This window comes from Ranitomeya variabilis, chromosome 3 (assembly GCF_051348905.1).
Source record: "Ranitomeya variabilis isolate aRanVar5 chromosome 3, aRanVar5.hap1, whole genome shotgun sequence".
Classification (NCBI taxonomy): domain Eukaryota; kingdom Metazoa; phylum Chordata; class Amphibia; order Anura; family Dendrobatidae; genus Ranitomeya; species Ranitomeya variabilis.
Window position 1 is genome coordinate 640,460,853 of NC_135234.1, and position 24,270 is coordinate 640,485,122.

The following is a 24,270-nucleotide window of genomic DNA, read 5'->3' on the forward strand; positions in this document are numbered from 1 at the left end:
CTCAGCTAAGTTGGACACTTTAGTCCTTAAGTCTATTTTTGTATGTTTTTGTCCAGTTTGCACTTATGTGAATCTCTGCAGCTGGAAGCTCTTGTTGGGCTGAAATTACCACTCCAGTGGCATGAGTTGTCACATGAGTTAAGGTAATTTCAGGATGGTGTTTTGAAGGGTTTTGCAGCTGACCGCGAAGTCCTCTGTTGTATCTTTCTGCTATTTAGTTAGCGGGCCTCTCTGTGCTAAATCTGCTTTCATACTACGTGTGTCTTTTCATCTGCTCTCACCGTTATTATATGTGGGGGGCTGCTATCTCCTGTGGGGACATTCTCTGGAGGCAAGCCAGGACTGTGTTTTCTTCTACCAGGGGTAGTTAGTTCTCCGGCTGGCGCGCGGCATCTAGAGACAACGCAGGAATGCCCCCTGGCTACTTCTAGTGTGGTGTGTAGGTTTAGCATCGCGGTCAGCTCTAGTTTCCATCACCCGAGAGCTTGTCCATTTATTCTATGCTTCTGATGTTTCCTTGCCATTGGAAACCATAACAGGGATCATCCCACAAGATGTTTAGATTACGGCGCACAATGTTCGAGATTGAATTGAAATGTGCACTATAAGTGAGTATTAATACTGGTTGTTTCTGATAGACATTTTTAGCAACCAGTTGAACTTGATTTGTAGAGACATCAGTAATGGTAGCTGAAGTGTTAATAAATTCTGATCTAGTTTTTTTATTAGTCAGAATAAACGCTCTGTCTATAGCCCATCTGGGGTATTTACGATCAATAAGTCTTTGTCGAATATTAGCTGTTTCTTTGTGAAAGGTGGTTTCATCACTGCAATTACGTTTAGCTCTTATGGCTTCCCCTACAGGAATGGATTTTGTAGAGTGAAAGGGGTGAAAACGTCTAGCATGTAATATGGTGTTACCTGCAGTGGGTTTGCGGTAAGTCTGTGTTTTAATCACCTGACGCGGAATGCCTGATAAAGTTAAATCAAGAAAATTAATGGATTCAGGGTTCCAATGATATGTGAAATTCAAGTTGAAAGGATTATTATTCACATAAAAAATGAAAGCATTAATCGAGGATACATCACCTTTCCATACTAACAATAAATCGTCAATAAATCTCGAATACCATTGGATTTCTGCCAAAAATGGATTATTTACATTGAAAATATAATTTTCCTCCCACCATGACATAACTAAGTTTGCCACCGAGGGGGATAAATTTCGCCCCCATCGAAACTCCACCTGATTGTAAATTTTTTTTTTTATCAAATAAAAAATAATTGTGAGAAATCAAAAATGACAAAACTAAAATTCCATTTGTTTTCACGTGTTAATTATTTCACCACCTGTTTCATCTCATTTATAGCAAGTATTTGCACCTCCCTCTGTATACTGAAGACTAAGAACACAATAGTATTTGAAACGCGTTCAGTGAGGGCTGTTATGTGATCCTCTTTTCAGCCACTTGTTATTGGGATTTTTATCATATTATTCAAAATAAAATTTGGATTTTAACTAAACATATTTCTTTCTCCTGGAGCTGGATATTTTCAAGTTTTTTCCTGCATTTACTACGTCATTGGCTGGATGTTTATCCTTGCTCGGATGTCTTCACAACATTTGGATTCTTGTGGGTGAGCTGAATATTTTTCTTTTTGTATACCACTTATTAACCTCCCTAATCTCCCGTTGCCTCTCTGGTGTGGCACGTGGTACAGGCAGTATTTCGGAAAATACCACATTGGAGGTCCTTGCTTTCAGCTTGCAGCCTAATTCCCTGAAATCATCTTTAAGGACCTTCCACCTACCTCTAACTTTGTCATTTGTGCCAATGTGCACCATGACTGCTGGCTCCTCACCAGCCCCTCCCAGTAATCTGTCCACCCGATCAGCGATGTGTCGGACTCGAGCGCCAGGTAGGCAGCACACCATTCGACGATCCCTGTCTTTGTGACAGATTGCCCTATCTGTTCCCCTAATAATTGAGTCCCCCACTACCAGCACCTGTCTGGCCTGCCCTGCTCTCCTATTTCCCTCCTTACTGGAGCAGTCACTCCTCCGGCTTTCAGAGGACATGCCTGGCTGCAGCAGTGCTACCCCTGTACTGGCACCCCCCTCATCTGCCAACTTAGCAAACTTATTGGGGTGTACCAGATCAGGACTAGCCTCCCTGGCACTCTTCCCTCTACCCGGCCTTCTAACTGTCACCCAGCTTGCTGGTTCACTGTCCTGCAGCTCCATCCTACCATCCCCCCCTCATCTATCCCATTGAGCGTCTGCTCAGTGAGCAGAAGACTCCTCTCCATATTGTCAATGGATCTCGGTGTTGCCAGCTGCACATTTAGATTCAGAATCTGGGATTCCAAATGCTCAACGTGCTCACATCTCGCACAGCAGTATGCACCCTCGACTGGCTGATCAAGGACTGCATACATGTGGCAAGATGTGCACTGGATGGCATTAACAATAGTGGAGCACATTTCCTAATGGGGATTGCACCAGGCAGAAAAGTTAAATAAAAATAAATACAAAGTATTAATAAAATACAGACAGCAATTCAGTAATTCCTCCCTTGGAAACTCCCTGAATCCAAAGTCCCTGAATCACAAGTCACACTTACCGCCGTTCACACTTACACTCAGGTTACACTCAACTCGTTCACACTCGCTAAGCTGAAGATTTAACCCCTTAGTGACAGAGCCAATTTGGTACTTAATGACCGAGCCAATTTTTACAATTCTGACCACTGTCACTTTATGAGGTTATAACTCTGGAACGCTTTAACGGATCCTGCTGATTCTGAGATTGTTTTTTCGTGACATGTTGTACTTCATGCTAGTGGTAACATTTCTTCGATATTACTTGCGATTATTTATGAAAAAAATGGAAATATGGTGAAAATTTTTAAAATTTTGCAATTTTCAAATTTTTTATTTTTATGCCCTTAAATCAGAGAGATATGTCACACAAAATAGTTAATAAATAACATTTCCCACATGTCTACTTTACATCAGCACAATTTTGGAAACAAAATTTTTTTTTGTTAGGGAGTTATAAGGGTTAAAATTTGACCAGCAATTTCTCATTTTTACAACACCATTTTTTTTTAGGGACCACATCACATTTGAAGTCATTTTGAAGGGTCTATATGATAGAAAATAACCAAGTGTGACACCATTCTAAAAACTGCACCCCTCAAGGTACTTAAAACCACATTCAAGAAGTTTATTAACCCTTTACGTGCTTCACAGGAACTCAAACAATGTGGAAGGAAAAAATTAACATTTAACTTTTTTTGCAAACACTTTAATTCAGAACCATATTTTTTTATTTTCACAAGTGTAAAAACAGAAATTTAACCATACATTTTGTTGTGCAATTTCTCCTGAATATGCCGATACCCCATATGTGGGGGTAAACCACTGTTTGGGCGCACCGCAGAGCTTGGAAGAGAAGGAGCGCCGTTTGACTTTTTCAATGCAGAATTGGCTGGAATTGAGATCGGATGCCATGTCACGTTTGGAGAGCCCCTGATGTGCCTAAACAGTGGAAACCCCCACAAGTGACACCATTTTGGAAACTAGACCCCTTAAGGAACTTAACTATAGGTGTGGTGAGCACTTTGAGCCCCCAAGTGCTTCACAGAAGTTTATAACGTAGAGCCGTGAAAATAAAAAATCGCATTTGTTTACACAAAAATGATATTTTCGCCCACAAATTCTTATTTTCACAACGGTAACAGGAGAAATTAGACCACAAAAGTTGTTGTGCAATTTCTCCTGAGTACGTTGATACCCCATATGTGGGTGTAAACCACTGTTTGGGCGCACCGCAGAGCTTGGAAGAGAAGGAGTGCCGTTTTACTTTTTCAATGTAGAATTGGCTGGAATTGAGATCGGATGCCATGTCGCTTTTGGAGAGCCCCTGATGTGCCTAAACAGTGGAAACCCCCCATAAATGACACCATTTTGGAAACTAGACCCCTTAAGGAACTTATCTAGATGTGTGGTGAGCACTTTAAACCCCCAAGTGCTTCACGGAAGTTTATAACGTAGAGCCGTGAAAATAAAAAATCCTTTTTTTTCACTCAAAAATGATTTTTTAGCCTGCAATTTTTTATTTTATCAAGGGTAACAGGAGACATTGGACCACAAAATCTGTTGACCAGTTTGTCCTGAGTACACTGATACCCCATATGTGGGGGGAGGGCACTGTTTGGGCACCCATCAGGGCTCGAAAGGGAAGGAGTGCCGCTTGGAATGCAGACTTTGATGGGATGGTCTGCAGGTGTCATGTTGCATTTGCAGAGATCCTGATGTACCTAAACAGTAGAAACCCCCCACAAGTGACTCCATTTTGGAAACTAGACCCCCCAAAGAGCTTATCTAGATGTGTGGTGAGCACTAGGAACCCCCAACTGCTTCACAGAAGTTTATAATGTAGAGCCATGAAAATAAAAAAAATCATATTTTTTCCACAAAAATGATCTTTTCACCCCCAAATTTTTACTTTCACAAGGGTAACAGGAGAAATTGGACCCCAAAATTTATTGTGCAATTTATGCTGAGTAGGCTGATACCCCATTTGTGGGGGATAAACCACTGTTTGGGTGCATGGCAGAGCTTGGAAGGGAAGGAGCGCCGTTTTGGAATGCAGACTTTGATAGAATGGTCTGCAGGCATTATGTTGCGTTTGCAGAGCCCCCAATGTACCTAAACAGTAGAAACCCCCCACAAGTGACCTCATTTTGGAAACTAGACCCCCCAAGGAACTTATCTAGATGTGTTGTGAGAACTTTGAATGCCCAAGTGCTTCACAGAAGTTTATAATGCAGAGTCGTGAAAACAAATTTTTATTTTCACAAAGGTAACAAGAGAAATTGGACCCCAAAAGTTGTTGTCCAATTTGTTCTGAGTACACTGATACCCCATGTGTGGGGGGGACCACTGTTTAGGTGCATGGCTGAGCTCGGAAGGGAAGGAGTGCCGTTTTGGAATGCAGACTTTGATAGAATGGTCTGCAGGCGTTATGTTGCATTTGCAGAGCCCCAGATATACCTAAACAGTAGAGACCCCCCAGAAGTGACCCCATTTTGGAAACTAGACCCCCCAAGGAACTTATCTAGATGTGTGGTGAGAACTTTGAATGCCCAAGTGCTTCACAGAAGTTTATCATGCAGAGTCGTGAAAATAAAAAATATTTTTTTTTCCACAAAAAAAGATTTTTTAGCCCCCAAGTTTTTATTTTCACAAGGGTATCAGGAGAAATTGGACCCCAAAAGTTGTTGTCCAATTTATCCCGAGTACGCTGATGCCCCATATGTGGGGGTAAACCACTGTTTGGGCGCACGGCAGAGCTCAGAAGGTAGGGAGCACCATTTTACTTTTTGAGCACAAAATTGGCTGTGGCGTTTAGAGACCCCCTGATGTACCTAAACAGTGGAAACCCCCCAATTCTAACTCCAACCCTAACCCCAACACACCCCTAACCCTAATCCCAACCCGATCCATAATCCTAATCACAACCCTAACCCCCAAAACACCCCTAACCCTAATCCCAAAGCTAACCATAACCCTAATCAAAACCCTAAACCCAACACCCCCCTAATCCTAATCTCAACCCTAACCTCAAAACCTAACCCTAATCCCAATACACCCCTATCCTTAATCCCAACCCTAGCCTTAACCCTAATCCCAAACCTAACGGTTAACTGTAGAAATATATATACTTAAGGGAAAAATACTCGTTTAACAAAATAGACCCCCCATATAAAACTTTGATGCTTTATTATTAAATACAAATAACCCCACATATAAGAAACAAACCCTATCAAAAAAGGTCAGCTCAAAAAAGGGGGAGTAAATACCCCCCACAGATTATAAATATGTAATTAGGTAGTACACATCATACAAAAAATGTCACACATTAGCGGTGATTAGCACACGTGACAACTGATATTTGCTAGAAGGGTGTATAGATATACGTGGACTATCCCTTCAAACTGCAAAAAATACACCCTAGAATTCAATCTGCCTAGGTGCGGAGGTTGGCACCCTAAGAGGTAGCGAGAATGGCGCCCCCGCTCGTGCGATGGCTGCCCCTAATCTCCTACCTTTTCCCTATAAGACAATAGGGCAGAAACAGAAGGCCAGATGGCTGATATTAACTTGTAGCAGTATGTGAACAATCTACATTACATCTCAGGCCCTCCCCCTCCAATGTGCTGTAAGACAGAAAGATAGGGATTCTATATACACTCAGTATATTAACCACAATATTTAGGGTAAAGCAAGAAAAAATATGAATGTGCACCTAATCCTAATATGAAGCTGACTGATGACAATATAGTATAAAAGATATATTTGCCATAAATATGCTAAGGTGCCACCACGTCTATCTAGAAAAGATAATGACTAAACACAGCAGGATAGCCCAATGCCATAATTACAGATACACACTCAATTGATAATATACTCATCTGCTGTATTCATAGTCCCTAGATGGATGACTAGTCCCGATACCGTGGCTCAGACACCGGTTAGTAAATGAAGAAACCTTCAGAAACACTCTCGACGCATTTCCCCCACATATCTGGGTTCATCAGGAGAGACTGGATAGAGATATGGCAGTATGGAGTTGTCCACGAAAATAAGGCTGCATTTCATTACCTCTGGGTCCCACTTAAATATCCGCGCACACATGTCCTAACTTCCTGTTTAGTGATAAATATAATACCTCCATCTTAATCCTACAGAGAGGCCAAGAAAGCGCAATCCCCGCACACGGCATCGCCATGATGGTGAAGTCCATATATGCCCCCACACAGACCAAACATACTCACATGCACTAGCCGCCGTAAAAAGCGGAAGTACGGCACACAGCCGATTGGCAGAGCGCATGCGCCAATCAATAAAGGGCTGGTGAGACGGCAAGTCACTACCGCGCACGCGCAGCCAACTCATCTATGAAGAGAGGAAGATTAGTATAACGCGCACGCGCATAAAGCAAATGCGCAAGGAAAGATGAACCAGGGCGCAAGCGCACAGCAGCCATCTACACAGAAGGTGCTACGGTATACAATGCTACTAGCGCATGCGTGAACATGATGGGATAATATATATGGTACATGTATTCACCCAATTCAATCACCAAAAGGCAGGGGACATCGCAAAATTCTTTTGGCATATTAATAAGTCTAACAGGAACATACATAGATAGACACATGTAATGACACAAAGTGTCAGATGAAAGATAGTCTACACCATATTACATTCTGATTACCCAAGGCGGACTATTGCATTAACAGCATATAAAAAGTTAAGACCCAATCGGGGCTACAGAAATACATATACAATATATGATAAAAATAAAAAATAAGTGATGAAAGGGACCGGGATAAAATACCTCGGTTATAAGGTCTGGCTAGTGATAATGGATTACTGAATCATAGAAAACAGCAAAAGTTTTGCTGTTCATTCAGACCATCCGGTACAAGAGTTCGCAGTTTGAAAATCCATTGACACTCTTTTTGAAGAAGCAATTTATTTAAATTGCCACCCCGTGGGTTGCGCCGCACAACTTCAAGGACGCAAAAAGAGATGGCTCGATTATCATTCAGGTGGGACAATCTGATATGCTTAGCCACCGGTGTATCCCGCTTATGCTTTATATCACCCAAATGCTCGCCAATGCGTCTCCGTAACTCCCTTTTAGTCAGGGGTGGGATTCAAATTTTTAACAACAGGTCCTCTAAGTCGCGGCGGCCGGAATTTTGGCCACGCCCATTTTCAATAACCCCGCCCATACTAATAAGCCACGCCCAGTGGCACGATTCATATTTTTGGAAGCAGTTTGTCTCCCTTAATGACAAGAATACGTTGTGACATACGGTATTAAAGTCATTCAAAGACTGCCGCAAGGAACACGGACATGCTGCGATCTTAAAAGAAGCGCCACATGTCCGGAGTCGCAGGGCCGCCGGGTGCGTGTTACCACGCATAGTGGAGACGGGATTTCATAAAATCCCCTTCACTATGCTGGAACATCTGGACGCTGCGTGTTTGACGCTGTGGCCCCACGCAGCGTCAAACACGCAGCGTTTACTTAACGTGGACACATACCCTAACCGTTCCCATCACCAGATCACACATATAGCCGGCAGCTTTTGTTTTGGCCAAAAGATTTTGTAAGCCGCCACCATAACACGGTAGACTCTTTTGGTGAGGCCCTACTCTGCTGTAACCTATTAAATATTTGTTAAAATATGCAATACAATTTAGGTATATTTTTATTTATTTTTCAATTTTTAAAATGACTAATAATATCACATAAAAAGAACAAATACCGCTACACCATGACCAGATGACATATTACCACCACAGTGATCGAATAATATCACATACAAAGAACAAATACCGCTACACCATGACCAGATGACATATTACCACCACAGTGATCGAATAATATCACATATAAAGAACAAATACCGCTACACCATGACCAGATGACATATTACCACCACAGTGATCGAATAATATCACATACAAGGGACAAATACCGCAACACCATGTCCAGACCACATATTACCACCACATAGTGACTGAATACTACAATTCTGATCAGTAATAAAAAAAAAGCACCACACTATCACCATAAGTGCCATTATACACAGGAGATCTGTACTTAGTATGCAGTGTCTGTGTAGAGGTAATACAGTGATCACTAGTGAGATTATACACAGGAGCTCTGTATATAGTATACAGTGTATAGTGTCAGTGTATAGGTAACACTGACTTACCAGTGACGTCTCTAGGTTAAGTCCTTCATCTTTCATCCAGCACAGACCGCCATCATGTCTTCCAGCCAGGACTCGTCTCTGCAGGAAATAACAGAGTTATCTCGCGCTCCGCTTGTAGAACACATTACTTAATTTTTCCGAACTTCTACATTACACCGCATAAAGAAAAAGAGGCGACATAGTGTCACTCTACACAGTAACAGGACCGCCCCCTCATTTAAAACAGTGTCCTCAAAAAATAAATACATCACTGCAGTAATAATATCCCTTAATTAGTCCCTATGGTAATAATATTCCCCATCCTGGCCCCCGTGTGTCTCATTCCTGGCGTCAGCCATATGTTCTCCCATCCTGCCCTCATGAGTATCCTTTCTGCACCATATGATCTCCCCATCCTGCCCCATCTGTCTCCATCGTATCCATCCTGCCCCATGATCCTGCCCCATCTGTCTCCAATCCTGCCTCCAGTGTCTCCAATCATGCCCGTATCACCATTCTGCCCCGTCTCCAATCAGGCCCCCATTTCTGCAATCATGCCCCCTGTGTCTCAATTCTGCCCCATCTGTTTCCATTCCTGCCCCAGTGTCTCCAGTCATGCCCCAGTGTCTCCAGTCATGCCGCCATGTCTGTCATCCTGCCCCGTGTCTCCAATCATGCCGTTTCACCTTTCTGCCCCCGTGTCCACCTTTCTGCCCCCGTGTCCAGCTTTCTGCCCCCGTGTCCAGCTTTCTGCCCCCGTGTCCAGCGCTCTGCCCCCTCCTGTGTCCAGCGTTCTGCCCCCTCCTGTGTCCAGCGTTCTGCCCCCTCCTGTGTCCAGCGTTCTGCCCCCTCCTGTGTCCAGCGTTCTGCCCCCTCCTGTGTCCAGCGTTCTGCCCCCTCCTGTGTCCAGCGTTCTGCCCCCCTCCTGTGTCCAGCGTTCTGCCCCCTCCTGTGTCCAGCGTTCTGCCCCCTCCTGTGTCCAGCGTTCTGCCCCCTCCTGTGTCCAGCGTTCTGCCCCCTCCTGTGTCCAGCGTTCTGCCCCCTCCTGTGTCCAGCGTTCTGCCCCCTCCTGTGTCCAGCGTTCTGCCCCCCCCTGTGTCCAGCGTTCTGCCCCCTCCTGTGTCCAGCGTTCTGCCCCCTCCTGTGTCCAGCGTTCTTCCCCCCCTCCTGTGTCCAGCGTTCTGCCCCCCCCTGTGTCCAGCGTTCTGCCCCCTCCTGTGTCCAGCGTTCTGCCCCCCTCCTGTGTCCAGCGTTCTGCCCCCTCCTGTGTCCAGCGTTCTGCCCCCCCTGTGTCCAGCGTTCTGCCCCCTCCTGTGTCCAGCGCTCTGCCCCCTCCTGTGTCCAGCGCTCTGCCCCCTCCTGTGTCCAGCGTTCTGCCCCCCTCCTGTGTCCAGCGTTCTGCCCCCCTCCTGTGTCCAGCGTTCTGCCCCCCCCTGTGTCCAGCGTTCTGCCCCCTCCTGTGTCCAGCGCTCTGCCCCCTCCTGTGTCCAGCGCTCTGCCCCCTCCTGTGTCCAGCGTTCTGCCCCCCCCCTGTGTCCAGCGTTCTGCCCCCTCCTGTGTCCAGCGTTCTGCCCCCCTCCTGTGTCCAGCGTTCTGCCCCCTCCTGTGTCCAGCGTTCTGCCCCCCCTGTGTCCAGCGTTCTGCCCCCTCCTGTGTCCAGCGCTCTGCCCCCTCCTGTGTCCAGCGCTCTGCCCCCTCCTGTGTCCAGCGTTCTGCCCCCCTCCTGTGTCCAGCGTTCTGCCCCCCTCCTGTGTCCAGCGCTCTGCCCCCTCCTGTGTCCAGCGTTCTGCCCCCCCCCTGTGTCTAGCGCTCTGCCCCCTCCTGTGTCCAGCGTTCTGCCCCCTCCTGTGTCCAGCGTTCTGCCCCCTCCTGTGTCCAGCGTTCTGCCCCCTCCTGTGTCCAGCGTTCTGCCCCCTCCTGTGTCCAGCGCTCTGCCCCCTCCTGTGTCCAGCGCTCTGCCCCCTCCTGTGTCCAGCGTTCTCCCCCTCCTGTGTCCAGCGCTCTGCCCCCCCCCGTGTCCAGCGTTCTGCCCCCTCCTGTGTCCAGCGTTCTGCCCTCCTCCTGTGTCCAGCGTTCTGCCCCCTCCTGTGTCCAGCGTTCTGCCCCCTCCTGTGTCCAGCGTTCTGCCCCCTCCTGTGTCCAGCGTTCTGCCCCCTCCTGTGTCCAGCGTTCTGCCCCCCCCGTGTCCAGCGTTCTGCCCCCTCCTGTGTCCAGCGTTCTGCCCCCCTCCTGTGTCCAGCGTTCTGCCCCCTCCTGTGTCCAGCGTTCTGCCCCCCCTGTGTCCAGCGTTCTGCCCCCTCCTGTGTCCAGCGTTCTGCCCCCCTCCTGTGTCCAGCGTTCTGCCCCCTCCTGTGTCCAGCGTTCTGCCCCCTCCTAAAAGTAAAAAAAAAAAAACACTACATACTCACCGTCTGTTGTCCGTCACGTCCCCTGGAGCTTGCCGTACTGACTGTCTCAGCGCCGTCCGGCCGTAAAGCAGAGCCCAGCGGTGAACCTGCAGTAACAGCGGTTCATCGCTGGGCACCGCTGTTACGGCCGGTCGGCGCTGAGACACAGTCAGTGCGGCAAGCGCCGAGGGACATGAAGGACGACAGAAGGTGCGTATGTAGTGTTTTTTTTTTTTTTACATGGGGACTTCGGCATCGCTGAAGACAGTTTCAGCGATGCCGAAGTCGCTTGGTCGCTGGAGAGAGCTGTCTGTGTGACAGCTCCCCAGCGACCACACAGCAACTTACCAGAGGCGGTCCGGGGGCGTGGTAACCATTTTTCAATTACCGGAACGCTGGCAGATAGAAATTTTAGTAAACGGCTGCCCCGTACCGGGTCGTACCGGCTGAATCCCACCCCTGCTTTTAGTTTTCCCAATGTAGTTAAGGGGACATAAGCAGGTGGCCATGTATACCACTCCCTCTGTTTTACAATTCGCGAAATCCCTCATATAGTAGATTCTAGCTAGTGTGGTACTCTTGAAGGTTTTCTCTTTTCTCACCCACAAGCAAAATTTGCAATCTCCACACTTAAAGGTACCACAGGGTTTACGATCTAGCCAAGTGCCAGCTGCTTTTGGGCGATCATAGAAACTATGAACTAGTCGATCCCTGATGGATCTCCCCTTTTTATATGTAATTTTTGGGGTAGGTGGAATGAAATCTTTGAGGTCGGGGTCAGCTCTCAAAATCCCCCAATGCTTTTTCAAAATATTCTGTACCACACTCGATTTATTGTCGAACATACCAATGATTCTCGGGATCTCAGGTGAATTAACCTTGGGTTTTGGGTGAAGTAAATCATGGCGAGTACACTCTGCTGCATGCTTCCACGCTCCATCAAGGACCGCTCCAGGGTATCCCCTCTGGCCGAATCTACACTTAAGATCATAGGCCTGTGTAGTGAACTCATGGTTATCAGAACAGTTTCTTCTGATGCGCAGAAACTGACCCTTGGGGATACCCTTGCGTAGTGTACCTGGATGGAAACTATCCCACCTGAGGAGACCATTGGTGGATGTTGGCTTCCTAAAGGTCCTGGTGGTAATACCACCCCCATGATTCTTACTAATGTTAAGATCAAGGAAATTGATAGACTTCTCATGTATCTCCGATGTAAATCTCATGTTGATTTCATTCTCGTTAATACACAGAATGAAGCGATTGAATTCATCAACAGTACCAGTCCACAACATGAACACATCGTCGATAAATCTCGACCAAAACAAAATCTTAGGGAACCACCAGGCCTCCTCCACAAAAATAATGGTCTCCTCCCACCAGCCCAGGAAGAGGTTAGCATACGATGGGGCACAGGGGCTCCCCATCGCCGTCCCCCTGAGCTGGTGGTAGGTCCTCCCATAGAAAAGGAAACAATTATGATTCAGGATAAATGCCATGAGTTCAGCCACAAAGTTGTTATGTGGAATACAATGAGTAGCCCGGGTCTTAAGGAAAAATTCCATCCCCCTGATGCCTGCCCTATGTGGGATATTGCTGTATAATGACTCTACATCAATGGATGCTAGGTAAGTACCAGTCCCAATCTCCATATCCTCAAGTTTAGTAAGTAAATCCATAGTGTCCCTCAAATATGAAGGTAATGAGACCACGAATGGACGGAGAACTCTATCAATGTATATCCCCACATTTTGACCCATAGAGTCAATACCTGACACTATGGGGCGTCCTTTCAAGGGAACAAGTCCCTTGTGTATCTTAGGGAGACAATAAAAGGCAGGCACCAGGGGAAGGGAGGGGGAGAGAAAATCAAACTCATCCTTAGTTATTAATCTGAGGTCAAGGCCTCTGACTAAGATGTCCATTAGGGTATCCATATATTGTGGGGTTGGATCTTTTTTAAGAACTTCATATGTCTCTTTGTCATTTAATATCAATTGACACATACTCATATATTGTTCATGATTCATTATTACCAAATTGCCCCCCTTATCGGAGGGCTTAACCCCTTCCCGACATTTGACGTACTATCCCGTCGAGGTGGGGTGGGCCCGTATGACCGCCGACGGGATAGTACGTCATCATCGATCAGCGGCGCTCAAGGGGGGAGCGCGGCCGATCGCGGCCGGGTGTCAGCTGCATATCGCAGCTGACATCCGGCACTATGTGCCAGGAGCGGTCACGGACCGCCCCCGGCACATTAACCCCCGGCACACCGCGATCAAACATGATCGCAGTGTACCGGCGGTATAGGGAAGCATCGCGCAGGGAGGGGGCTCCCTGCGGGCTTCCCTGAGACCCCCGGAGCAACGCGATGTGATCGCGTTGCTGCGAGGGTCTCCTACCTCCCTCCTCGCCGCAGGTCCCGGATCCAAGATGGCCGCGGCATCCGGGTCCTGCAGGGAGGGAGGTGGCTTACCGAGTGTCTGCTCAGAGCAGACACTTGGTAAGCCTGCAGCCCTGCACAGCAGATCGCAGATCTGGCAGAGTGCTGTGCACACTGCCAGATCAATGATCTGTGATGTCCCCCCCTGGGACAAAGTAAAAAAGTAAAAAAAAAATTTTTCCACATGTGTAAAAAAAAATAAAAAAAAAATTCCTAAATAAATAATAATAAAAAAAATATATTATTCCCATAAATACATTTCTTTATCTAAATAAAAAAAACAAAACAATAAAAGTACACATATTTAGTATCGCCGCGTCCGTAACGACCCAACCTATAAAACTGCCCCACTAGTTAACCCCTTCAGTAAACACCGTAAGAAAAAAAAAAAAAAAACGAGGCAAAAAACAACGCTTTATTACCATACCGCCGAACAAAAAGTGGAATAACACACGATCAAAAAGACTGATATAAATATCCATGGTACCGCTGAAAACGTCATCTTGTCCCGCAAAAAAAAAGCCGCCATACAGCATCATCAGCAAAAAAATAAAAAAGTTATAGTCCTGAGAATAAAGCGATACCAAAATAATTATTTTTTCTATATTTTAGTTTTTATCGTATAAAAGCGCCAAAACATAAAAAAATGATATAAATGAGGTATCGCTGTAATCGTACTGACCCGACGAATAAAACTGCTTTATCAATTTTACCAAACGCGGAACGGTATAAACGCCTCTCCCAAAAGAAATTCATGAATAGCAGGTTTTTGGTCATTCTGCCTCACAAAAATCGGAATAAAAAGCGATCAAAAATGGTCACGTGTCCGAAAATGTTACCAATAAAAACGTCAACTCGTCCCGCAAAAAACAAGACCTCACATGACTCTGTGGAGCAAAATGTGGAAAAATTATAGGTCTCAAAATGTGGAGACGCAAAAACTTTTTTGCTATAAAAAGCGTCGCTGGTTTCACACTTGCGTTTTTGTCTGCAGCGTTTTTTGCACAAAAAAACGCATGCGTTTTTTCCCTATATTTGACATTGAAAACGCATGCGGTTTTTTTTGTACGCGTTTGGTCGCGTTTTCAAACGCATGCGGTTTTTTCTGCATGCGTTCATTTTCAGAAATACAACCTGCAGTATTTTCTTGCGTTTTTAAGCACATGCGTTTGTTTGCGTTAAAAACGCATGCATTTTTATCGAAAAAAAACAGAAAACACACTGAAAAGCCACCCACCACCATCAAGGTGATAAAGGGATCCAAACCCTAACCCTAACTCTACCCCTAACCTCACCCCTAACCGTTTAATGAACATTTTCTGACAGTCATAGTGCCACGTATTTCAGTGCCACGTATTTCAGTGCCACGTATTTCAGTGCCACGTATTTCAGTGCCACGTATTTCAGTGCCACGTATTTCTGTGCCACGTATCACGTATTTCAGTGCCACGTGTTTCAGTGCCACGTATTTCAGTGCCACGTATCACGTATTTCAGTGCCACATATTTTAGTACCACGTATTTCAGTGCCACGTATTTCAGTGCCACGTATTTCAGTGCCACGTGTTTCAGTGCCACGTGTTTCAGTGCCACGTGTTTCAGTGCCACGTATTTAAGTGCCACGTATCACATATTTCAGTGCCACGTATTTCAGTGCCACGTATTTCAGTGCCACGTATTTCAGTGCCACGTATTTCAGTGCCACGTATTTCAGTGCCACGTATTTCAGTGCCACGTGTTTCAGTGCCACGTATTTCAATGCCACGTATTTCAGTGCCACATATTTCAGTGCCACGTATTTCAGTGCCACGTATTTCAGGGCCACGTATTTCAGTGCCACGTGTTTCAGTGCCACGTGTTTCAGTGCCACGTATTTCAGTGCCACATATTTCAGTGCCACGTATTTCAGTGCCACGTATTTCAGGGCCACGTATTTCAGTGCCACGTGTTTCAGTGCCACGTGTTTCAGTGCCACGTGTTTCAGTGCCACGTATTTAAGTGCCACGTATCACATATTTCAGTGCCACGTATTTCAGTGCCACGTATTTCAGTGCCACGTATTTAAGTGCCACGTATTTAAGTGCCACGTATTTCAGTGCCACGTATTTCAGTGCCACGTATTTCAGTGCCACGTATCACGTATTTCAGTGCCACGTGTTTCAGTGCCACGTATTTAAGTGCCACGTATCACGTATTTCAGTGCCACGTATTTCAGTGCCACGTATTTCAGTGCCACGTATTTCAGTGCCACGTATTTTAGTGACACGTATTTTAGTGACACGTATTTCAGTCACGTTTAGGGTTAGGGTGAGGGGTAGGGTTAGGGTTAGGGCTAGGGTTGGAGGTAAAGTTAGGGTTAGGGTTTGGATTACATTTACGTTTGGATTAGGGTTGGGATTAGAATTATGGGTGTGTCAGGGCTAGGGGTGTGGTTAGGGTTACCGTTGGGATTAGGGTTAGGGGTGTGTTTGGGTTAGGGTTTCAGGTAGAATTGGGGAGTTTCCACTGTCCAGGCACATCAGGGGCTCTCCAAGCGCGACATGGCGTCCAATCTCAATTCCAGCCAATTCTGCGTTGAAAAAGTAAAACAGTGCTCCTTCCCTTCCGAGCTCTCCCGTGCGCCCAAAAAGGGGTTTACCCCAACATATGTGTTATCAGCGTACTCGGGACAAATTGAACAACAACTTCTGGGGTCCAAGTTCTCTTGTTATCCTTAGGAAAATAAAAATTTGGGGGGCTAAAAATCATTTTTGTGGGAAAAAAAAGATGTTTTATTTTCACGGCTCTGCGTTATAAACTGTAGTGAAACACTTGGGGGTTCAAAGTTCTCACAACACATCTAGATAAGTTCCTTGGGAGGTCTAGTTTCCAATATGGGGTCACTTGTGGGGGGTTTGTACTGTTTGGGTACATCAGGGGCTCTGCAAATGCAACGTGACGCCTGCAGACCAATCCATTTAAGGCTGCATTCCAAATGGCGCTCCTTCCCTTCCGAGCTCTGTCATGCACCCAAACAGTGGTTCCCCCCCACATATGGGGTATCAGCGTACTCAGGACAAATTGGACAACAACTTTTGGGGTCTAATTTATCCTGTTACCCTTGTAAAAATACAAAACTGGGGGCTAAAAAATCATTTTTGTGAAAAAAAAAAAGAATTTTTATTTTCACGGCTTTGCGCTATAAACTTTAGTGAAACACTTGGGGGTTCAAAGTTCTCAAAACACATCTAGATAAGTTCCTTGGGAGGTCTAGTTTCCAATATGGGGTCACTTGTGGGGGGTTTGTACTGTTTGGGTACATCAGGGGCTCTGCAAATGCAACGTGACGGCTGCTGACCAATCCATTTAAGTCTGCATTCCAAATGGCGCTCCTTCCCTTCCGAGCTCTGTCATGCGCCCAAACAGTGGTTCCCCCCCACATATGGGGTATCAGCGTACTCAGGACAAATTGGAAAACAAATTTTGGAGTCCAATTTATTCTGTTACCCTTGTAAAAATACAAAGCTGGGTGCTAAAAAATCATTTTTGAGAAAAAAAATAAAAATTATTTTCACGGCTCTGCGTTATAATCTGTAGTGAAACACTTGGGGGTTCAAAGCTCTCAAAACACATCTAGATAAGATCCTTAGGGGGTCTACTTTCCAAAATGGTGTCACTTGTAGGGAGTTTCAATGTTTAGGCACATCAGGGGCTCTCCAAACGCAACATGGCGTCCCATCTCAATTCCAGTCAATTTTGCATTGAAAAGTCAAATGGCGCTCCTTCCCTTCCAAGCTCTGCCATGCGCCCAAACAATGGTTTACACCCACATATGGGGTATCATCGTACTCAGGACAAATTGGCCAACATTTTTTGGGGTCCAATTTCTTCTCTTACCCTTGGGAAAATAAAAAATTGGGGGCGAAAAGATCATTTTTGTGAAAAAATATGATTTTTTATTTTTACGGCTCTGCATTATAAACTTCTGTGAAGCACTTGGTGGGTCAAAGTGCTCACCACACATCTAGATAAGTTCCTTAGGGGGTCTACTTTCCAAAATGGTGTCACTTGTAGGGAGTTTCAATGTTTAGGCACATCAGGGGCTCTCCAAACGCAACATGGCGTCCCATCTCAATTCCAGTCAATTTTGCATTGAAAAGTCAAATGGCGCTCCTTCCCTTCCAAGCTCTGCCATGCGCCCAAACAATGGTTTACACCCACATATGGGGTATCATCGTACTCAGGACAAATTGCACAACATTTTTTGGGGTCCAATTTCTTCTCTTACCCTTGGGAAAATAAAAAATTGGGGGCGAAAAGATCATTTTTGTGAAACAATATGATTTTTTATTTTTACGGCTCTGCATTATAAACTTCTGTGAAGCACTTGGTGGGTCAAAGTGCTCACCACACATCAAGATAAGTTCCTTAGGGGGTCTACTTTCCAAAATGGTGTCACTTGTAGGGAGTTTCAATGTTTAGGCACATCAGGGGCTCTCCAAACGCAACATGGCGTCCCATCTCAATTCCAGTCAATTTTGCATTGAAAAGTCAAATGGCGCTCCTTCCCTTCCAAGCTCTGCCATGCGCCCAAACAATGGTTTACACCCACATATGGGGTATCATCGTACTCAGGACAAATTGGCCAACATTTTTTGGGGTCCAATTTCTTCTCTTACCCTTGGGAAAATAAAAAATTGGGGGCGAAAAGATCATTTTTGTGAAAAAATATGATTTTTTATTTTTACGGCTCTGCATTATAAACTTCTGTGAAGCACTTGGTGGGTCAAAGTGCTCACCACACATCTAGATAAGTTCCTTAGGGGGTCTACTTTCCAAAATGGTGTCACTTGTAGGGAGTTTCAATGTTTAGGCACATCAGGGGCTCTCCAAACGCAACATGGCGTCCCATCTCAATTCCAGTCAATTTTGCATTGAAAAGTCAAATGGCGCTCCTTCCCTTCCAAGCTCTGCCATGCGCCCAAACAATGGTTTACACCCACATATGGGGTATCATCGTACTCAGGACAAATTGCACAACATTTTTTGGGGTCCAATTTCTTCTCTTACCCTTGGGAAAATAAAAAATTGGGGGCGAAAAGATCATTTTTGTGAAACAATATGATTTTTTATTTTTACGGCTCTGCATTATAAACTTCTGTGAAGCACTTGGTGGGTCAAAGTGCTCACCACACATCAAGATAAGTTCCTTAGGGGGTCTACTTTCCAAAATGGTGTCACTTGTAGGGGGTTTCAGTGTTTAGGCACATCAGGGGCTCTCCAAACGCAACATGGCGTCCCATCTCAATTCCAGTCAATTTTGCATTGAAAAGTCAAATGGCGCTCCTTTCCTTCCGAGCTCTGCCATACGCCCAAACAGTGGTTTACCCCCACATATGGGGTATCAGCGTACTCAGGACAAATTGTACAACAACTTTGGGGGTCCATTTTCTCCTGTTACCCTTGGTAAAATAAAACAAATTGGAGCTGAAATAAATTTTGTGTGAAAAAAAGTTAAATGTTCATTTTTATTTAAACATTCCAAAAATTCCTGTGAAACACCTGAAGGGTTAATAAACTTCTTGAATGTGGTTTTGAGCACCTTGAGGGGTGCAGTTTTTAGAATGGTGTCACACTTGGGTATTTTCTATCATATAGACCCCTCAAAATGACTTCAAATGAGATGTGGTCCCTAAAAAAAAATGGTGTTGTAAAAATGAGAAATTGCTGGTCAACTTTTAACCCTTATAACTCCGTCACAAAAAAAAATTTTGGTTCCAAAATTGTACTGATGTAAAGTAGACATGTGGGAAATGTTACTTATTAAGTATTTTGCGTGACATATGTCTGTGATTTAAGGGCATAAAAATTCAAAGTTGGAAAATTGCAAAATTTTCAAAATTTTCGCCAAATTTCCATTTTTTTCACAAATAAACGCAAGTTATATCGAATAAATTTTACCACTAACATGAAGTACAATATGTCACGAGAAAACAATGTCAGAATCGCCAAGATCCGTCAAAGCGTTCCAGAGTTATAGCCTCATAAAGGGACAGTGGTCAGAATTGTAAAAATTGGCCCGGTCATTAACGTGCAAACCACCCTTGGGGGTGAAGGGGTTAATATTGATCTCTCTGTTGTTCTCCAGCCCAGTTAAGGCTGTAAGCTCCGATCCTGCGAGATTAGATGGTGAGTCATATCCCATGGCATAGGGTTTGATCCTTAATAACTCCTCCTCCACAACCTTGAGAAAGATGTCCACAGAATCTAGTCCCCCCCTCCCGGAGGCATTCTGGTACTTTTACATTTAAGAGACGTAAAGGGACCCAATCCATCATTGCGTTCATTGTCCCCCAACAGATCTGTCAATATATCAACAGCCTCAAGATCCTCCACCGAAATACCCAGGTTCTCACACCTTTCCTTATCCTTCTGTACGTAAAACTTATGCCATTTGAGTTTGCGTGCAAACAGGTTAACATCTTTAACCCAACCGAATGCATCAAATCTAGTTGTGGGAACAAAATTAAGGCCCTTCAATAACACATTGTATTCATCATATGATAGCTTATAATTACTAAGATTGATAATCTGACTAGACCCCACCGGATTTAGGCCATTCTGTTTCTCAGTGGATATCCAAGTGGGGCCCTTTGTTCCAAAAAAGACGACGAGGAAGGTGAGGGAGATGAGTGCATAGACATTGGCATTGGTAGGGATGGCTCTCCTGTATTGTTGGCAAAATTGTTTGTATGGGAACCTCCCTGTGTCTGTGTGCCTGACGTAGGTCCCATAGGGGCATTTGTAGATGTGTTGTAATTTTGCCATCTACGTCTTTGTCCTCTGCCTCGTGTTCTCCCCCTTTGTCTCCACCTACCTCTTGAATTGGATCTATCCCTGTCAGAATTATCTGTTTCTGATGATGAAATCTCACTGCGGTTATCTCGTTGGGAATTCAAAAAATTATACGCCCTATTCTCTTTGAATTCAGTGTAATCTCTCGTGAATTGAAAATGTTTTCTCTCTTTAATATTGGCTTGAAATTTCTCCACAGAGGTCTGTAACAGAGACTCCCTCCTTGTGAATTCAGGATCTGATTTAAATACCAGGGCTTTTTCTATGAGTTCTCCTAGTGTTTTCCTAGTGCGTTCAAAATTTATTTTTTCTTCTTCAATCAGGACTTTCATGAATCTACACGAGGACGCTATTGATTCTCTCTGCCAGACTTGCAAAAATTGTGGACTAATCAGTCTGGGCGATGGAGAAAGGTTGATTCTCAAACCACTAGGAACAATGTTATTTTTAAGATAATTTTCAAGGGCCTTAATTTCCCAGAATGACTTAATATTATTCTTGTATCCCACAAATAATTCATTAAATAAATTCTTAATGGACATCGAACTGTTAGTTCCTGACGGACCATTGTCTGTGGAGAAGGCTAAATTAGCATCCTCAATCCATTGATCAGTATTTATCGGTCCAGATAAAAAGCCAGCCATAAAGAACAAAAAAAGTAACGGTTAACTGTAGAAATATATATACTTAAGGGAAAAATACTCGTTTAACAAAATAGACCCCCCATATAAAACTTTGATGCTTTATTATTAAATACAAATAACCCCACATATAAGAAACAAACCCTATCAAAAAAGGTCAGCTCAAAAAGGGGGGAGTAAATACCCCCCACAGATTATAAATATGTAATTAGGTAGTACACATCATACAAAAAATGTCACACATTAGCGGTGATTAGCACACGTGACAACTGATATTTGCTAGAAGGGTGTATAGATATACGTGGACTATCCCTTCAAACTGCAAAAAATACACCCTAGAATTCAATCTGCCTAGGTGCGGAGGTTGGCACCCTAAGAGGTAGCGAGAATGGCGCCCCCGCTCGTGCGATGGCTGCCCCTAATCTCCTACCTTTTCCCTATAAGACAATAGGGCAGAAACAGATGGCTGATATTAACTTGTAGCAGTATGTGAACAATCTACATTACATCTCAGGCCCTCCCCCTCCAATGTGCTGTAAGACAGAAAGATAGGGATTCTATATACACTCAGTATATTAACCACAATATTTAGGGTAAAGCAAGAAAAAATATGAATGTGCACCTAATCCTAATATGAAGCTGACTGATGACAATATAGTATAAAAGATATATTTGCCATAAATATGTTAAGGTGCCACCACGTCTATCTAGAAAAGATAATGACTAAACACAGCAGGATAGCCCAATGCCATAATTACAGATACACACTCAATTGATAATATACTCATCTGCTGTATTCATAGTCCCTAGATGGATGACTAGTCCCGATACCGTGGCTCAGACACCGGTTAGTAAATGAAGAAACCTTCAGAAACACTCTCGACGCGTTTCCCCCACATATCTGGGTTCATCAGGAGAGACTGGATAGAGATATGGCAGTATGGAGTTGTCCACGAAAATAAGGCTGCATTTCATTACCTCTGGGTCCCACTTAAATATCCACGCACACATGTCCTAACTTCCTGTTTAGTGATAAATATAATACCTCCATCTTAATCCTACAGAGAGGCCAAGAAAGCGCAATCCCCGCACACGGCATCGCCATGATGGTGAAGTCCATATATGCCCCCACACAGACCAAACATACTCACATGCACTAGCCGCCGTAAAAAGCGGAAGTACGGCACACAGCCGATTGGCAGAGCGCATGCGCCAATCAATAAAGGGCTGGTGAGACGGCAAGTCACTACCGCACACGCGCAGCCAACTCATCTATGAAGAGAGGAAGATTAGTATAACGCGCACGCGCATAACGCAAATGCGCAAGGAAAGATGAACCAGGGCGCAAGCGCACAGCAGCCATCTACACAGAAGGTGCTACGGTATACAATGCTACTAGCGCATGCGTGAACATGATGGGATAATATATATGGTACATGTATTCACCCAATTCAATCACCAAAAGGCAGGGGACATCGCAAAATTCTTTTGGCATATTAATAAGTCTAACAGGAACATACATAGATAGACACATGTAATGACACAAAGTGTCAGATGAAAGATAGTCTACACCATATTACATTCTGATTACCCAAGGCGGACTATTGCATTAACAGCATATAAAAAGTTAAGACCCAATCGGGGCTACAGAAATACATATACAATATATGATAAAAATAAAAAATAAGTGATGAAAGGGACCGGGATAAAATACCTCGGTTATAAGGTCTGGCTAGTGATAATGGATTACTGAATCATAGAAAACAGCAAAAGTTTTGCTGTTCATTCAGACCATCCGGTACAAGAGTTCGCAGTTTGAAAATCCATTGACACTCTTTTTGAAGAAGCAATTTATTTAAATTGCCACCCCGTGGGTTGCGCCGCACAACTTCAAGGACGCAAAAAGAGATGGCTCGATTATCATTCAGGTGGGACAATCTGATATGCTTAGCCACCGGTGTATCCCGCTTATGCTTTATATCACCCAAATGCTCGCCAATGCGTCTCCGTAACTCCCTTTTAGTTTTCCCAATGTAGTTAAGGGGACATAAGCAGGTGGCCATGTATACCACTCCCTCTGTTTTACAATTCGCGAAATCCCTCATATAGTAGATTCTAGCTAGTGTGGTACTCTTGAAGGTTTTCTCTTTTCTCACCCACAAGCAAAATTTGCAATCTCCACACTTAAAGGTACCACAGGGTTTACGATCTAGCCAAGTGCCAGCTGCTTTTGGGCGATCATAGAAACTATGAACTAGTCGATCCCTGATGGATCTCCCCTTTTTATATGTAATTTTTGGGGTAGGTGGAATGAAATCTTTGAGGTCGGGGTCAGCTCTCAAAATCCCCCAATGCTTTTTCAAAATATTCTGTACCACACTCGATTTATTGTCGAACATACCAATGATTCTCGGGATCTCAGGTGCATTAACCTTGGGTTTTGGGTGAAGTAAATCATGGCGAGTACACTCTGCTGCATGCTTCCACGCTCCATCAAGGACCGCTCCAGGGTATCCCCTCTGGCCGAATCTACACTTAAGATCATAGGCCTGTGTAGTGAACTCATGGTTATCAGAACAGTTTCTTCTGATGCGCAGAAACTGACCCTTGGGGATACCCTTGCGTAGTGTACCTGGATGGAAACTATCCCACCTGAGGAGACCATTGGTGGATGTTGGCTTCCTATCCCTCAAATATGAAGGTAATGAGACCACGAATGGACGGAGAACTCTATCAATGTATATCCCCACATTTTGACCCATAGAGTCAATACCTGACACTATGGGGCGTCCTTTCAAGGGAACAAGTCCCTTGTGTATCTTAGGGAGACAATAAAAGGCAGGCACCAGGGGAAGGGAGGGGGAGAGAAAATCAAACTCATCCTTAGTTATTAATCTGAGGTCAAGGCCTCTGACTAAGATGTCCATTAGGGTATCCATATATTGTGGGGTTGGATCTTTTTTAAGAACTTCATATGTCTCTTTGTCATTTAATATCAATTAATTGACTCTATGGGTCAAAATGTGGGGATATACATTGATAGAGTTCTCCATCCATTCGTGGTCTCATTACCTTCATATTTGAGGGACACTATGGATTTACTTACTAAACTTGAGGATATGGAGATTGGGACAGGTACTTTCCTAGCATCCATTGATGTAGAGTCATTATACAGCAATATCC